The sequence below is a fragment of the Canis lupus genome, chromosome 28 (genome assembly GCF_003254725.2).
Source record: "Canis lupus dingo isolate Sandy chromosome 28, ASM325472v2, whole genome shotgun sequence".
Lineage (NCBI taxonomy): Eukaryota > Metazoa > Chordata > Mammalia > Carnivora > Canidae > Canis > Canis lupus.
The window spans coordinates 28355287-28372902 of NC_064270.1; the positions used below are offsets into that span (position 1 = coordinate 28355287).

At 49.1% G+C, this 17616-nt stretch overlaps 1 long non-coding RNA gene and 1 other non-coding gene across 8 annotated transcripts in view; one reads left to right on the forward strand and one right to left on the reverse strand.

The window, feature by feature from the left end:
• The window catches only part of LOC118352672 (uncharacterized), a 28940-nt gene extending 13163 nt beyond the window's left edge, over nucleotides 1–15777 (forward strand). For 5 of the 7 annotated variants that reach the window (XR_007406803.1, XR_007406798.1, XR_007406797.1 and 2 more), the window contains 2 exons: nucleotides 6866–14408; nucleotides 15287–15777. This is a non-coding gene — a long non-coding RNA (uncharacterized LOC118352672). Of the gene's footprint in view, nucleotides 1–4138; nucleotides 4269–4926; nucleotides 5107–6865; nucleotides 14409–15286 lie in introns of all 7 variants that reach the window. The other 2 variants (XR_007406802.1, XR_007406799.1) reach the window with 1 other exon arrangement.
• On the reverse strand, nucleotides 8725–8829 carry LOC112672666 (U6 spliceosomal RNA). Its single transcript, XR_003144406.1, has one exon. It is a non-coding gene; the product is annotated as a U6 spliceosomal RNA (small nuclear RNA).
• Nucleotides 15778–17616: the final 1839 nt, after the last annotated feature.

Sequence of the window (17616 nt, forward strand, 5' to 3'; positions counted from 1 at the left end):
CAGCTGGTAGGTCAAAGGTAGGGCTTGAACCAGAGTTCATTCCGACTTAGGCTCTTTTCCTGTGGCAGCCCGCCCCCCGTAAGACTCTGGCTTAAGCTAGGGGGCTCCGGAAAGTGACACAGGGAGAGATGGAACCTGGGGTCCAGCACTAGCCAAATTTGGTAGACACTAGACAGGAGGTGCTGTTGGACCCTCATCCTGCACCATGATGTTCCGTCCCCTTCCTCCCCACCTTGCACCTATGTCTCCTGCCAAGGACAGATTGGTAGCCAGGAACCCAGGGCTCCTCTTTCACACACCCACAAGCCTCTAGTAACTAAGTATACTTATTAGGATTAGGGTCAGCTGTACCTAACATAAAACTCATAGAACAATGGCTTAAATGCATAAAGGTTCTCCCACCCCCCACCCCCCCCCGCCGCCGATGTACAAGAAGTCTGAGTAGGCTGGTGTGGTAGCTTCATGATCATCTGGGGCCTAGGCTCTGACTCTTCCCGTGCTTTGCCATTCCCCACATTTGGCTTCTGTCCTCAGTGTTTCAAAATGCCTGCTGCAGCTCCAGCCATCATGTCCACAATCCACAATTTTCAGAATTCCTTTTATGAGTTTCTCTTGCCTCAGTGGCCAGAACTTAGTCACGTGGCCACATCAGGCTGTAAGAGAGGCTGGGAATCAGATTCTGTAACCAGGCCCATCACTACCTCAAGACTATAGTGCTTGCGAGTGTGGGAGAATGGGTACCTGGGGAAGCAGCAGGCCGACTGTGCCCCAGCACGATTCTGTGCCACCTCCCCTGCCTGCCAAAGTGCTGATGAGGGAGGAAGGTGGCATTTTGAATTAGACGAAACACGAGTTATCTTTGGTGAGAATTTTACAACACTCTGAGATAATTGGAAATGCCCTGGGATGCCACAGGCCTAGGGTTGGACCCACTGTGCTTTCTGGGGCTGTTTGTTCTGGGGATGGCAACAATGATGAAATCAACAGTAATTCACGCTGTCAGCCGCTTTCATCCCACATTGTCCCTTTTTCAAAGTATGGATCGGTTTTATTTCTCTGGATTTCTTCTCCTCGTGACACATTGATGATCCTGTGGGTCCTCTGAGGTTGCTTGGGGGATGTGTTTCTTGCCCTGGAAGATTCTGATGACCACTGGGCCATAGAAATAAACACAGATGCCACGGAGCCAGCTCTGCAGGTGGCAGGTCACACCAACCTCAGACCTACAGCCAGGAGGATTATGACCCCATTTTACAGATGCAAAGTGAAGACTCAGAGAGGTCCAACAACTCGCCCAAGATCACACAGTGGTGCTACGGGCCGAGTGTCTCTGTCTCCCTTCCCCTGCCCAGATTTCTATGTTGCAGCCCTAATCCCCAACGTGGTGGTGTTTGGAGGTGGGCATTTCAGGGGTAATTAGGCCATGAGGGTGCAGCTCCCATGATGGGATTGGTGCTGTCATAAGTGGGTAAGGGGCGCAGAGCTCTCACTCTGCCCGATGAGGACAGGGTGAGAAGGCAGCCAGCCACAATCCAGGGGAGAACCTTCAGCGGAAACCTTCGCCGGTCACACTGGCGCCTTGACCTCGGACTTCGGCCTCTAGAGCTGAAAGAAATAGATTGTCTGCTGCTCCAGCGTCCAGGCTGTGGCATCTCTGTGATGGGGCCGAACTAGGACAGCTGGTAAGTGCGAGAGGCCGAGGTGGTGCTTTCCACCGCCCTGGGGGCCCTGATGCTGGGGACATTCCCCACCTTCACCCTCAGTCCCCGGGCAGGCAATGGCTCCTGTGACCAGGGGGATGGGCCTCCCTGAGACCTGTCATCCTTGAGTTCCTTCTTGTCCTCGCCTCCCCCTCCTTCCCCCTCCTTCCTCCTCCTTCTTCCTCTTCCTTCATCCTCCTCCTTCCTCCTCCATCCTCCTCCTTCCTCCTTCTTCCTCCTCCATCCTCCTCCATCCTCCTCCCCTCAAGGTGCTCCTGTAGTCTTGGGAAGACCCCTGGCGAAGTCTAGCCCCGTCCCCCAGCCCCCTTGGGGACTGGGGGTGGGGGCAGTGACCCCTCCTTTCTGGGCCCCATGTGGCTCACTCCCTGGGGCCAGCCCCCTTCCCCCTGGAAACCATGGTACTCACCATGTCAGGCCCCACAGCAACCGCTGGCTAGGACCAAGGTGCAGAAATGGGAACAAAACAGAGGCTGTCCTGGTCCCCTGTCAGTGAGTGAAGCCACCAAATCAAGGACCACACCAGAAGCCCTCTTCTCCAGCCCCAAGGGGCAGGGGGAGCCGTGCGTGCAGCTGCGGCCCTGCGGCCTCCTGGGCTTCCATATACATAATCTAAATATATGCTTTGCAAATTGAAAAGCGTTCACATATAGAATGTGGCTGTGGGGAGGGAATGCTCTCTTTGAACGTGTCTCTTTAAAGACAGAATTTGCCAAGTGTTTTCCTGCCCTTAAGGAGACACTTGAACGTGGCAGCAGATGTAAAATGGAAATTGAAGTGTCTCTCCCAGGCCGCCATACGTGGATAAAACAGGACCGTCTATTCTAAGCGCTCATTAATAGCAGCTCTCCCAGGGCCCCGGCAGCAGCCAGAGGATTGTACTCATTAAAAAGGTGACGAGGTAGCGTTTTGTGCCTTCTCCGCTTGTCACGGTGTGATCCTGGCGCTCAGATGTCGCCAGCCCACCCCGGATGAGTGCCCCCGGCCTGGTGGCACCGGGGACTGTCTTCTGCAGGGTTCGGCAGCGCCTCCCACTCGTGGAGGGGGCGGGAAGCCCCTGCTGCTTATCGGGTGGGTCCGTGTCTGTTCCGAGGCAGGCCCAGGACCACAGTATCTGGAGACAGGAGCCACAGGAGAAGCTTTAGCTCATCAGCTGATCAAAAATCACTGGCGATGCCCAGCACGGCCCTTTAGATGCTGCGAAGGACCCAGGGGCTCCGGCGTGGTCTGGGGCAGGGGGGCTGGGGAGGGGCTGGGGTCTTCAGAGAGGTCTGGAAGGGACCAGACCCTTGTGATCGAAGGCCCTGGCTGACAGCCACCCCTGGGTGTCGCACAGCCCAGCAGCGGCCACTTGCACAAGGGCCACTGGTTTGTTTTAGAAGAAGGGGGTTCTTGGCTCATTTTTTACCCCTACTTCTTATTTGCTCTTTGTTTCGGGATCCCACAGTCAGGACCACTGTCTGGTCCTCTTCTCCCTCTTGTGAGAGAGGAGTGACATTGGGTTGTGCCCGCAGGTACATGGGCGGGGACTCTGAACAGTCCTGGAAACTGCCTTTCCACCCTAAAACCTCAGGTGGAGGCAGGCATCCTCATGGGCCTTTACACTCCTGCGTCTTCCAGGTCTGCATTCTTACCTGTTGTGTTGTTTCTTTGCTTTATGCTTCCCCTGCCCTTTCTGTGGCCAGCTCAGACATCACCTCCTCTCAAAGGCCTTTCTTAATATGACCATCTCCTCCTCCCCCTCTGTTCATCGTTAGTTAGCAGTTTGGAATGACCTTGTTCACTTAGTAACTCCCTTGCTTACCTGTGCTGTCAGGGTAGGTCAGGGGCGGGGGTGGAGGCAGGAGCCTTCTTTGTCTTGTCCACTGCTACCCCTTACTCAGCACAGTGCCTGACCTGACAGGTACTTGATTAGCTGAATGGGCCAACAAACAAAGGATGCATGAGGGGTTGTCCAATCCCAAAGCCCTGCTCTTGGTCACTCCATTAAGAGCAACCCTTTGTGGATTTTTTCACTGTGACACTTAGTAGCTTCTGGGCCGTGGCCCCAGTTCTCGGGGGATTCCTTACTGAAGTGCTACAGGGCTGCCCCGTGTCACACAATAAGTCAGGGTCACCACGAGGGCGCAGATCCGAGGAGGTTGAGGTAAGATCATGCCCTCCAGTTCCTACATGGAGTGTTTTTTCTTGTTTGTTTTTACCGCGAGGTATCAATACCGTGTTGAGAAATACATTTATTTTTACTCCTCATTAGCAGGTAGAAAATGATTGTATTACTTATGAAATGCTAACCATAATTTGGGTTTAAATTAAACTACCCTTCAAAATAATGAAGCTCCATATTCATAAAGTGGGTTCGGAGTTGGAGGGGGTGGGGAGATAGGGAGAACATTCTGCAATTTTTTTTTTTTCTTATGCAGAAGTAAGACACTGGGCTCACCTCTGAGGGGACTTGAGTTGCCCTACAGATGTGCGTCTATTACAGCTTCAAGAGCAGATGAGAAATCCCAGGGAAAGGGAAATTCGGCAGCAAAATCCATTCGACTGAAGGTGAACGACACAGCACATCCCTGGTAGGGCCTGGACACCTTGGACTATGCATTTGGCTCTGGGTTTCTGAGAAGCCAAGGCAACGAGAGAAGTAAAAGCAGTGATGGGATTTGCAGGAAGTCCAAGGCCTCTGGCTTTGGAGGGAAGAAACCAAAAGGAAATAATGGGGTTAACCTTGATTCTTTTTTGGGGAAAAGAATTTCCAATAGCTCCTTAAAAGATCAAAAACTTGTCACTCATGGTTTCCAGGTACCCATCCTGCTGCTGAAATATCCCTCCCCAAATACCTGGACTGCCTAGGGGTGTGTCATGGTGTTCTGATGGCCCAGGGGTACCACTGCTCAAAATCGCCCCCAGCATCTGCCCCAGCATGTGCCCACAATTAGGGCACCCCTTCCTGGGAAAAGCGTATGATTATGCCACTGGGTGATGGAGGGCACAAGAGCAGGCTGTGATTGGGGTGAGGAAGGGCCTCGGGCTGGGGTGGGGTTGGAGGGTGAGGGTTTGGGTTTGGGGGGATGCTGAAGACAGGTGCACACTGATTTCCCAAGCATGCCCCAGTGGGGCTGGCCAGTGTGGCTGGTTGGTGGGATCATGGCCCAATCATGGCACAACTGAGCCATACTCAGACGTGACCTTGGTCTCTCCTACGCATCAGGTACCCAGAAATGTGACCGGGCCACAGAGTCCTTGGAATCTCTAGATCGCCCTGGCAATAAGATCAAAGTCTTCTCCTTCCTTGGTAGCACTTGGTGGACATGTTTTGTGTTAATCTGCACCTGATAATGACGCTCATCGCAAGTCCCTCCAGTGAGGGAATGAATTGATGATTGAATAAGTGAGTGCCACGACTACCATGGTCCACATCGGGGCCTGCCTTCAGCTGCTGTTCAGGGTCACTTCCACCAGGAAGCCCTCCCTGAGTTCTCATTCCTTCCCTTCCTTATCAAGACCCTCATAGTGCTAGATGTGTGACCAATGTGTAAATGCTTCCCTGGCTGCTAAGAATTGGAAGGTGTTTCTTGTGTTTTCTGGTGGTTCCTCATTCTAGCTGGACAATAAGCACATTTCTTCAACACGCACTCATTCACCTCTTACCACTTTCCCCACGGTGTGCTAGACCCAAGGAATTCAAGAGTAAACTGGACAAACAAGGAGCTTATAGTCTCGTGTTGGGGTTGGCAAACTGCTGCCCATGGACTGGACCCAAGTGCCACCTGTTCTTGTAAATAAAGTTTTATTGGTGCCCAGCCATATCCTTTTGTTCATATGTGGTCTGTGGCTGCTTTTGAGCTACAGTGACAGAATGGAGTTGCTGTAACAGAGACCATATGGCCTGCAGAGCCTAAGATACTTGCTCTCTGGACCTTTCCAGAAAGGGTTGCTGACCCCAGTCTGGTGAGAAAGACCCCTAGAAAAAGATCATTCTGGCATGATGTGTGAGAGACAAGAAAGAACAGGGTAATATGATTGAGCCTGGCAGGCCTGGGGATGCATGAGTTACTGTATAAATAGGGTGGCTAGGAAAGCTGGAGATGTTATGTGAGCTGAGAGATGAAGGGTGAGAAGGCCACTATGTGAGTTACTAGGGAAGAGAGTTCCCGGGCGAGGGAACAGCATGTGCAAAGGCCTTTGATGTGTGGGGGGAATGGACAAGAGCTTGTGTGGCTGGAAATGAAGTGAGCAAGGAGAGAGTAGGACAAGGCCAATGTTGGAGAGGTAGGCAGGGGCCAGATCAGTGATTCCCAAGGGGACGATATTGCCCTTGAGTTGGTTTGGGATATTTGTAGGGGGCGTGCCATAAATTCAGGCACCAAGGATGCAAGACATCAAGCAGTGCATGGAACAATTTGACACAGTAGTGGGCTGTCCTGGGTCCTGCGTGACTTTGGGGTGCCCTCATGGATATTCGTGGAGGTGGAAAGCCGATTTCTAATGTCCTTGCCCTGGACTTAACTCTCCTATTTATATAAACTGAAGATCACTTTAGCACAGAATCAGTTATACATTGAATTGTCTAAGAATGGATCTACCATATAAATTAAGGGAAGATCACACTGTGGTTTTTTGGGAACATTACCAAGTGGTGTCCTCCATGTAAGGAAAATCATGTCACCCACGACAACATCACTTTTGGCGTTCAAGTCTCCCGAACAACACCCCTGCTGTCATGTGTGTTTGTAGCCGTGGCATTTACTGTGACTTTACACACAAAGGCATGTCCTTATGTTGATTAGTGACGTCATGCCAGGGAATCTACCTATTGAAATGCACATTGTTTTATTACAAATTACTTCCTCCTTTCCCACCTTTATATTACAGTTAAGGCATTATGTTAAGACATCAATCAATGTTTTAATGTACAGAAAAACCATACCACCTCTGAATTTTGTCTCAGGCTAGCGGAGAAGCATTACAAAATATTGCCTGATGGAAGCCTCAAGGCTGGATCCCAAAGTTTTGTGTGGATCCTGAATGTGAGTTTGGATTTTGTGGTAAGAAAAATGAGGAGCCATGGCAGGATTGTAGGAAGAGCGATGGGTTCTTTGAGGCAAGGGTGCCGATTGCACGTCCTCTTTTTCTCTTTGATCCTGCAGGCTCTCCCTCCAGCACGTGGCACACCAAGGGTGCCCAGAAGACAATCTGTAAATTAAAGTGCTACCAGCCAAAACAACCTCAGCCTGGTTGCTTAGCAGGCCTCACTCCTCCTTACAAGTGAGAATGCTCTGGCCAAGCGGGGTTAAGTGGCTTGCCTGGCCTATGGAATATCTGGTAAGCGGTATCTGGTAAATACGGTGTATATATGTGTTTGGGTTGTGGTGCCTGTCTCCTCTTCCTGCCCCTGGTGGCCCTCCTGGTCTTTTCTGGCTTGTCTGTTTGCTGATCCACCCACTCACCTTGGCCACCTGCCCAGGCCCAGTCCGGCTCCCAGGCCTTCCCCCTCCTGTTACTCTGATGCCACAGGCATCACTGGGTCCCAAGAGCCAGCTTCCCAACCTTTAGACCCCAGGCCAGGATCTAAGAATATCTCCAAGAGTATTCCCCAACACCTGCAACAGATGTGCCCACAAATTACCTGGTCCCAGTGGTGGGGAGCAGGAGAGGAAAGGGCATCGATTTTCTAAAAGCATTACACACTTAATTTGCAAAGTTACATCACACGTGCATGTACAGGTCAGCTCTCTGGGAGCTTCTTTCAAGACCAGAGGCAGGTCAGTGTTTCTGAGCTCATTCTTCCCAGAGAAGACAGCATGAGGGAGGATGTGGAGGATTGTGAGGGTCAGATGCTTTCGAATATACAAGGTCAGATGGGGAGAGATGGATATTTGCAGGGCCCCCTCGCTCCAGAGATGTCATCCCACACCTTTCAAAGACCAAGTGTGCGTTTGCAGCACCCCCATCTCACAGGTGCGGAAACGACATTATGCGTCCTTTTCCGCCTTTACAAGCCATGCACGGGCCAAACGTGAGCTTGAACTCAGGTCTCTAGACTCTCACCGTGTCTTGAGACATGTGAATATGAGGTATAGAGCACATCATATGTGTATAGCATGTAGATGCACATATGCATCGAGGTATACTTTTTTTCAAGATTACTTATTTATTTATTCATGAGAGACACACGGTGAGAGGTAGAGACACAGGCAGAGGGAGAAGCAGGCTCCCTGTGGGGAGCCCCATGTGGGACTCGATCCCAGGACCCCGGAATCACAACCTGAGCCAAAGGCAGATGCTCAACCACTGAGCCACCCAGGTATCCCAAGGAATACATTTTTTTTTTAATTATTGGATAGATCTGGGTTCCTTATTTGATAAGAGTCACAAAAAGCTATGGAACCCATGTGGGATCACAGCCAGGAATGAATAGAGAGCTGTCCACAGAGCAAGTTTAACAGGAAGTGGTGAAAAAGAATAAAGGTTGAGTTCACTCTTCCATCCATAAAGTCCAGCTCAGTCAACTGGCAAAATAATTGTCTTGGATTTTTGTTGTTAATGGAAGGCTTTTTTGAATATTAATGTAAGGGTAGTTTCAATTGCAGAAGAGACCATCCAGAAGTATTTCGTTTCTAAAATTAGTGTTAGATACATTACAGTTCTTCCTTATGCTTTCAAATTCTACTTATCAATTATATTACCCTATTTATTCTCCTAGTAATGTTTTTCATTGTGGCATAAATATATGGTTATATATGGATATATTAGGATATATATATATATATCTCCCCAGAGAATGGGGATGATCAGAACGCAGGATAACACATTAGCGATAGATAATAGAGTCTAAATAAACATAATCAGCTTTCCTCTCTGTCTTCAGATCAAAGCTTAATATATATATAATAAAATTTACTGTTTTACTCATTTTTTGAAGTTTAACTTGATCATTTATTTGTGCAAGAAAGCTAGTTTTGATGAAGGAAAATTCAATCCTTTCCTTGTAACCATGAAGAAGCTCAAAAATCTGGAAGGCTTCATGAATTCGCACGTCATCCTTACGCAGGGACCATGCCCATCATCTCTATCATTCCAGTTTTAGTGTACGTGCTGCCAAAGCGAGCACTTTTTTAAACATTTTTCACTGTACAGTCCAATGACATTAAGTACGTTCACACTGTTGGGCCTATCTACTTTTTAAAAAACAGCACAAGAAATCTTTTCTAAAAATTCTAGCGAAGGACAAGTGGATCAAAGCCTCCCTGGAGAAAAAGCAGCCCCACGCGCCACCATGTCCACTTGGAAGCGTGTGTGCTTATCTGATAAGATGAGTATGTGGGCCAGGTGTTAGGGGCGCTGAGACTTCACCGCTTGCTACCGCAGAGATATCTCCAATCCAGGCTGCCTGCTCCTCCCTCTGTTTTTCCAAGCAATGTTTCCCCAACCAGATTTACATTTTCAAAAACCCTTCAGATAATCACAGGCCCAAGAAACTTCCACTCCTCTGAGGTTTAATTAGGAGAAACTGTCTTTCCAGTACTTCCATGAGCCCTGCTCTAAATTTCTCAGCGGAAAGAGAAGGTTCGCAGCGGATGAGTGGGCGCCAGCAGGACCTGTGAACAGCCGCCCCCTCTGTCCCCCACTCTCCCTTGCAGTGGAGATAAAGCCATGTTGCAGGTCCCTGAAATCACATCGTGAGTGTGCCCTGTATCATTAGGACCCAGAGAATGGGGATGATCGGAACGCAGGATAACACATTAGCGATAGATAATAGAGTCTAAATAAACATAATCAGCTTTCCTCTATGTCTTCAGACCAAAGCTTATCTATAAATACCCTAATGACGCCCAACCAGCCAATTACTCGTTTCTTGGAAGAGCCCCTTATTAATGGCGTTGCAGTGAGGGAAAAACATTAATTATTGGACACAGTGGGATCTTTTACGTTTCTGTCTGGTCCGGACAGCACCAATTAATGCAACAATTATTATCAACGACCGTGGCAGCATACTGAGTGCAGCCACCCCGGGCTGGCTCGATGGGGTGGGAAGAGCGCGCACACTGGGGGAACATCACCCACGCTCTTTTCATGGGGCCTGCTTCTTCGTCCCGGTGGAAGCTGCTGGAACAAAGCAGAGGGTGGCTGGAGTGTGTTGGTTTTTCTTTTTAAGCCGCGAGATAGTGTTCCTGGAGTGCCAAGTGGGGGAGAGTGGGAGGAGGAGTCAGGCGCCGGTCTGTTGTGTCAGGTTGCTAAGTGAAACCAGGCCGAAGATTGGAACGGAGAAGCCACCTTCAGAGCGTGGAGCCCCTGGCTTGGCTCCTGCCCACTCCTCCAGGCTCTTCTCTCTCACTGGTTATAATGCAGCCCCACTGCTTCTCCTTCAGATCCCCCAAGTCAGCTGTGCTCCCTCCTCCTGCCCCAGGACATTTGCACAAGCTATTCCTCATACTGGAAAGATCTTCCCCTGCCCTTTGCAAAGCTGGCTCCTTTCTGGATGCAATACAAAGGTTCCCTTTGCGGAAAGGGCTTTCTTGAGCCTGAATCCAAAATATACCCTGTCCTTAATATTAATCACTTCTTGTTTCTATTTCTTTTTTTTTTTTTTTTGCATGGCGTCCATCACAAATCATGAGATATTTAACAGATATACCTTCTTATTTTATTTGTGCCTGTCTCCCTTACAATATCGCAAGCTCCATGAGGGCAGGGACTTTGTCTTTTTTTCTCCAGCATCTCTATCCAAGAGTTTTGCATTTAGGAGGTATTCAATAGATATTTGGTGAGTGGATAAATAAAACCATGCACTGTGTGGAAAGTGATCATCTCTGAGAGGATCTGTGGCAGGTGCCACACACACTAAACCAGCTATTATCTTGCAAAAATTCCCTTGGAAAACAAAACCCCAAACTGTGCTGTTCAGAGCAGTAACATCTCCTGCAGACTCTATGTCAGCTCTGCTTCTGCACTTTAAGGTGTTGGACATGCTTAAAGGGCCTTTGATGGGCTGTGCTGTAAAATATTGGGTTCTATGCTTACTCACATCATGGCCCTTTATTTGAGCTGGCTAAAGATGATCCCGCTCTGCCCACGGTACAAAACTGTTGCAGGAATGCTTTTATTTTTCTCTCCTCGGTGACAAGGAGAGGATCTCTTCTGGGAGGCATTAATTAGAGAGCACTTTGGAAAATTGGTCCAGTGAAGGACGGAAGAGCTCCCCAGAGCCTTGGTCAGAGCTCTGAGAAGTGGGCATGCCCTTGTGGCCCTTCTGGAAAAAGATCTCCAGGCTATTTGCACTAGAAGTTTCCCTTTGGAGTGTTAAAGCAGTTCGTATGTGTTATTCAAAATCAGAGCCACATTCAAGAAGCTTAGCCGACTTTCCTGAACCTCAGCAATCCGCAGCCACTAACCACATCCAGCCCTGTGCACCCCTTACCGAGATGACCTTCTTCCGAGGTGTCCTAAACCAAAGTGGAACCATGGACGCTCAGAGGCAGTCCTGGGGTGTCCTCAGCCTAGGACTGCTGTACAGATGTGGCCACGGCAAGCATTACCATCTCATTTCTTCCAAATAACCATCTCCAGGGAAATACTTAGAAATGACAGGGACACTCGAGGCATCTGTCAGGGCTGGTTTTGCTTTCATCTCCCTGAGAATGGCAATGACCTCAACTCACAATGATCTCACACGCTCTGCACGCCTCTAACACATTTGGTCTCGACCCTGCCATTGGGCTCAAGTGCGGACTGCCCAGCTCCTAGTCTGTTTGGGGACAGACAGGTTGGGAGCTGCTGGAGGGCAGCGTGTGCGACATCTCCACACCCTGCTCAGCTCCGAGCTTGCGGGTGTCCCCTTGGCCGTGTTCCATAGCTTATTTCAATGCTACGTTCTATGGACATTCTCATCTCTTCATCTGCCCCCAGAGGCCAGCCTGGGACCCCTGGAGAGCGGGAACCAGAAACTATGCATCTTTCTCTCTCTGGTACCTGGTGCAGGGCTCTAGCCCCAAAATGACTTTCAGACTTCAGAATGAGCGAATGTGTGGGCGCTCAAATGAAGCTGCCTCTATGAGGGCATTTCAAAGGCCCTTCCTTCCCCTTCCCTCCTGCCCTCCCCTGCCCAGAAGGAGCATTTGGGGTTTCTGTGTGCTTCTGGATGCCCAGCATGAAAATAAAAATGAAACATCATAGTGAGGCATTTCCAAACAACGCGTCTGGCAGATCTGAGTTCAAATTCTAGTCCTGCCACCAACCAGCAGGGGGTACTAGACATGTTCTGGAATCTTCTGGTACCTTAGTTTCCTTGTAGTAGGATACAAATTATGGTCATAGTCTCATCATGCCAGTAGGGTTTTTGACATCTGACTGACGTTTCAGTAGAGTGTTTAGCGTGGTGTTTGGGACAAAATAAGCCTCCAATAAATATTAGCTGCTGTGGATTACTACTGCAATCAGTGAAGAGCTTTAGAACACAGGAGTGAGGTCTCCAAGGATGGTCAATTGACAGCTTTATACTGAGTGCCCACTGGGAGCTAAGCATTGTCCTGGGCCCCAAGGATGCAACGGTGACAAAGGCTGGTTCCGTCCCAGAGAATCCAGCGCACATTAACCAGATACACTTTCCTGCTGGCTGGAATCTCACTTCTTCTGGAGACCCCGACCCATGTCCTGCAAGGGGACACCTAATGCGGACATGAGGTGTTTGATTACCAAAGAAATGACAATGACCATGGAGTATGGGCGGCTTCTGACGGGGCCATCGTTGGTGTTTGGGGGTGTATTTCACCACTGACTGTAGTCCCTGGATTATGCTGGACAATCATTAACCATCTTTAAATCAACCAGTGCCTGCAGCCATGTAGAAATGCCCATGGCAGGAGGCTCTAGGTCATAAATCATGGGCTTTAATGCTGATGGCCTACTGTTAGGACACTAAATCGGGATTCATATTTGGAACTACTGTTTGTTTTCTCGGTTTGTGGTATCTCATTATGTTTGGCATTTCTTTACCGAGAGATCATGACAAGGTCCTCTGATTACTACCCACTGCTCAGGAGGATGACTGTCTATTTCTCTGGGATCCCCCTGTAACCCCCCTGAGTGAAATTGTATGTACCACACATCATTGCTATCTTAACCGATCACCCCAAATACACTTTCTATATTTGGAGGAAATCAATGCAGGCATTTCATGCGATGTGGAAACAAACAGGCACAAAGGGATCTTATTTACGTAGGTCTGACGTGTAGAGCCTCTGGATGGTGCCACTTGATGTCCTTGCACTCTCAATCATCCCCCCTTCCTTCCTCCTTTCCCCATTTCCACACCCCACTCTCCCTCAAAGACATAGGGATCCTTGATTTCCTGGAAAGTCAAAGGACACAGTAGTCATTTAAGAAGCATCAAATCCTTTGCCCAAAAGCACCGTGTCTCTTCCAGTGGTTTCCATTATTGTCCAAGGCAAATGACATTTCTCTTGAATTGAGAGTCCAGGTCATTTCCCATACAACAGCATAATTTCCACACCAGTGCTCAACTGTTGAAGGTGCAGTTGGTGCTTCCAGGCCATCATGGAAAGACAGATGGAAGGCAATGTTCTTCCAGTTTTCTGGGGGCTTTTCCTGACACATAATGGTTCAGGAGTAAAACTCCTCATAGTTTGCTTAATGTGCTTTCCTTTCCCATCGCATCACCCTGCCTTCCTGCTTGCATCTCATGACATTTTGTGCAAGTTCAGTGTCGTCCTCGGCACAGTACCTATCCATGAACCTCGCATAATTGGGGTCCCTCACATAATTTGTGTACCTTATATAATTGCTCTAACCACCTGCCTTATTTAATTGGAAACCAGGAACCTTTGAGCTATCTAATGACATCATATGACTTTTATTAATTTCTGCCTATTTGCTTAGTTGCCAATTTCTAAACTTGTCCTAAATCCTGACGAGGGAGGGAGATGCTGAGTAGGCAGCTACCAACAGAGTTTGTTCAAGCAATAAATGAAATATTAAACGAAAAGAAATGAAATCAGTAATAAAAGAAACCCACGAAAATATTAGGCCACGGTACCGAAGACCTTCTCTACTGAGTCCCAACCACACTTTCCTCTACTGTGAAGATGAGAAAGTCTCCTGGGCTCCATTCGGAGCTGTGGGTAGCGTGTTGGTGGAACCAGCAGGCAGCAGGTAGGGGGACACCCTGGTGTAGCCAGTGGCTAAGAAAACAGGCCCTGAGACCGACTGCTGGCTAGCCACACGATCTGGGGTGAGTCATCTAGGTTTGCGGGGCGTCTGTTTATTCATCTATATAAAAGGAGCCAAAATTAGCCCCCGTATCATAGGGTGGTGCTGGGTTTAAATGAGATAATTCGTGTGACGCACTTAGCACAGTGCCCGGCTCATCGAGAATGCTCTATAACGGAAGGATGAGTTCTTTCTTTCTTTCTTTCTTTCTTTCTTTCTTTCTTTCTTTCTTTCTTTCTTTCTTCTTTCTTCTTTTTTTTTTAAATAATTGGAGCAACTTAAAGATGGCCTGGGCTTCCTTGGGAATGGCAGAGTGAGTCTCCTGCCACTAGAAATCTTGTAAAGAAGGCAGCTGGCCTCTCAGTTTCTGGTGTAATAATCACCTGGGGACAGTGTTAAAGTTCGATCCCGATTTGAATTCTTCGTGAGAGAAGCCTGAGATTCTTCATTTCTAAGGAGTTTCAGGTAATGGTGATGTTGCTAATGACCACACTTGGGTAGTGGGGAGCTAGCTGGTTCCTTGGAGAGCTGCTGCAGAAGGCACACGATAATCCAGGGGGAGCGAGGAGCTAGACCCCTGCTGTCCTAGGGGGGTCTCCACTGGCCACGTGCATCGAGCATTTGAAATGTGGCTTAGTCCAAATTCAGGTGCACTATGGGTATAAAATACACAAAAACTCAGTATACAAGAAAAGAATGTAAAATATCTCAATATTTCTTATATTGATTACATGCTGAGGTGATAATATTTTGGATATATTAGGTATATATATATCTAATAATTAATCTCACCTGTTTCCTTTTACTTCTTGTTCTAGATGGATATTAGACTACTTAAGGATTTTATGTATTTATTTGAGAGAGGGAAAGTGTGAGAAAGAGACGCGAGTTGGGGGGAGGGAGAGGGAGAAGCGGACTCCCCGCTGAGCAGGGAGCCCGATGCGGGGCTCAATTGCAGGACCCCAGGATCATAACCTGAGCTGAAGTCAGATGCTTAACTGACTGAGCCACCCTGGATATTAGACGATTTCAAATGATGTATGTGGCTGCCCTCATATTCCTATTGGGTAGCGCAGAGCTACTTCATCGCTCAGGTCCCTTTGGAACGAGAGCACCCAGGAGACTGGTTTCTCACTAGGACTCTAAGCTGATGTGCACCCGTGTCCTTGTGTGTGTGTGTTGTGTGCATCGCCTGGGAAACACGTGTGGCCTGTTTCCTCCCGGTGCCGGAGGCCGTGAGCTGGGAGTCCCAGAGCTCCAGGGGTCTCCAGCCTCCTGTCTGCCTGGGTTGGGGCAGAAGATGAGGAAGGAGCTTATGTGTTCTTTCCCTCTCATTCTCTCAGAACTAGCAGGACACAGAAAGCTGGGCCACTACAGGGATAAACAGTCTCTACCCTGAAAATATGATTTCTTGGAACTGCCGCTCTGGAGGGAAGCAAGCTTCTACTTCAGCCCAGAACTCCTCGCTGGATTGACACATCACCACCCAAAGTAAAAGTGGCTGCGGGGGGCTGGGAGGAGGGTTGGGAGAGATGTTTCCTTTGGGAGCTGGGTGTTTAGGGACCCAGGTGGCAGAGGCCCTGGCAAAGCCCTTGAGGCAGCACCGTCTCCTGGAAGGTAGGTCATCTAGTGGATCTGGCTCAAATTCACATGAGGGTCTAGGGAACTGAGCCCTGTCTCTCTGCAAATGACAGGGCCACCAGAGCCGGGGGTTGACTCGTCACAGGCAGCGGCTAATTCAGATCCTGTGATTGAAGACTTCGAACCTCATCTCCGATCTCGCCTACCCATGCCCAGCCTCCTCTCTTAAAAAATAAATATATATTTTTTGTCATGCATGGTTTTCGCACATTTCAAAGTGAAACCGGAATCTGAGAACAGCTTGCTAATGTCATCGCCAGCTTTTCCACCTTTCCATGTTTGTCCATAATGACAGCTGGATACGAGGTTCTGACTTAGGCGTAAAACCTCGTGTGGCTTGGAAAAGCGGTTTCATTGCATAAGACCCAGCAGAGCAAAGTCAGCATCTTGAATCCAGTCCCTACCCCTTTCCAGCTGGAGACCTCCCACAAGGGATGCAAGGGATGCCTTGGGGTCCTGATCCGGAAGATAGATAGTGATGATGACAACACCTGCCTCCCACTCCAGCCAAGCTGCTGGGGGGATTACGGACTTCATATGGTGAAAAGCCGAGAGTGGTACCTAGTGGTTGGTAAGACTGAACACGTGTGACTGTTATTCTGAGCTAATGAGGGCTCCCTGCATGGCAGCCTCTTTTTTCAGCTGGCAGATTACTTAGAAAAACCCCCAAATTGCACACCTGGTTGAGTAAGAGTCAAGTCCTGGGTGGCGATGATGTAACATACCTATTTTCGGCAGATGTGGTCATTCAGGGAGTGACCCATCTTCCTGTACTCCATTGGAGTCGTTGCAATGGGTTTCATCAACCAGCAGGCTTGGGAATGAGCCACGGGGTTAGAAAGAGCCTTTTCTGCCACTCCGGGCTGCTTTCACCCCCGTGGAGCTCAAGTCAGGGCTGAGAGGGCACGAAGGGATGCTTCCATGGTGACCTCCACCCTTGTTCATAATGATGGCAGCAGAGACGGGCAGAGGAGCAGAGCACACATGCCTCCTCGATTCTCCAGGGGATGTTTGCTGCATCACCAGAGGAGGTGGGAGGATCTTTGCTTTTTTGCTTGGTGTTTGGCCTGATAAAAGGAGGGTTGATCCGTATCCGTAGGACCTTTGGAACACTGAATGACAGCATCCAAGGGGAATACCCGACAGAGGCTGAGAAGGTTCCTTGTCTGTGAGAGGTTCTCTAACAGTCCGAACACAAACCCTGAGAAGACATTCTCATGGCATTTCTGTACCACCAATCCGGTTGGAGCAGGAGACTCCATTTGAAGGGGAGTCTAGAGAGCCCAGCGAGTACAGAGAATGTAGGGGTTCAAGCCCTCTCTGGAATGAGGCTGAGGATGACTCAGAATGGATAGACAACTAACTAGTTAACTAACTGACCCAGTGTCAGTTGAGTTGCCAGTGGTAGTAGCTGATATTTCAGTGAGTCAAATCAAATGAAATCAATGCTAAGAGCAGAGATTTGGGCCAGATGTTCTTTTTTTAAAAAAATATTTTATTTATTTATTCATGAGAGACACACAGAGAGAGAGAGAGGTAGAGACACAGGCAGAGGGAGAAGCAGGCTCCATGCAGGGAGCCTGATGTGAGACTTGATCCCGGGTCACACCCAGGGCTGAAGGCGGCGCTAAACCACTGAGCCACCCAGGCTGCCCCATGGGCCAGATGTTCTTGGATTAGAATCTTGCACCACTGCTATTGGCTGTGTGGTGTAGATCAACTCACTTCACCTCTCTGAGCCCCAGTGTTCACGCCTGTGAGATGCAAGAAGCTGCTGACCTGGTGGGGTTGTCAGAGCAATCAGACAAGAGGTGGCCCAAGACCTGCTGAACTGCCTGGTGCAGGTCCGGGCTCTGCTGGTTCTACCTGGAGCTTGACTCCCCAGCTGCCTCTCATCTTCTAGGTTCAGCTCAACTGTCACCTCTCAGAGAAGCCTCACCTGATCCCCAGCAGAAAGCCCCATGCCCTTTCCTCCTAATTCCAATGACCCTCCATCAGTGCTCCTGGTGTGTTTCCTCCTCAGCTTGTGACA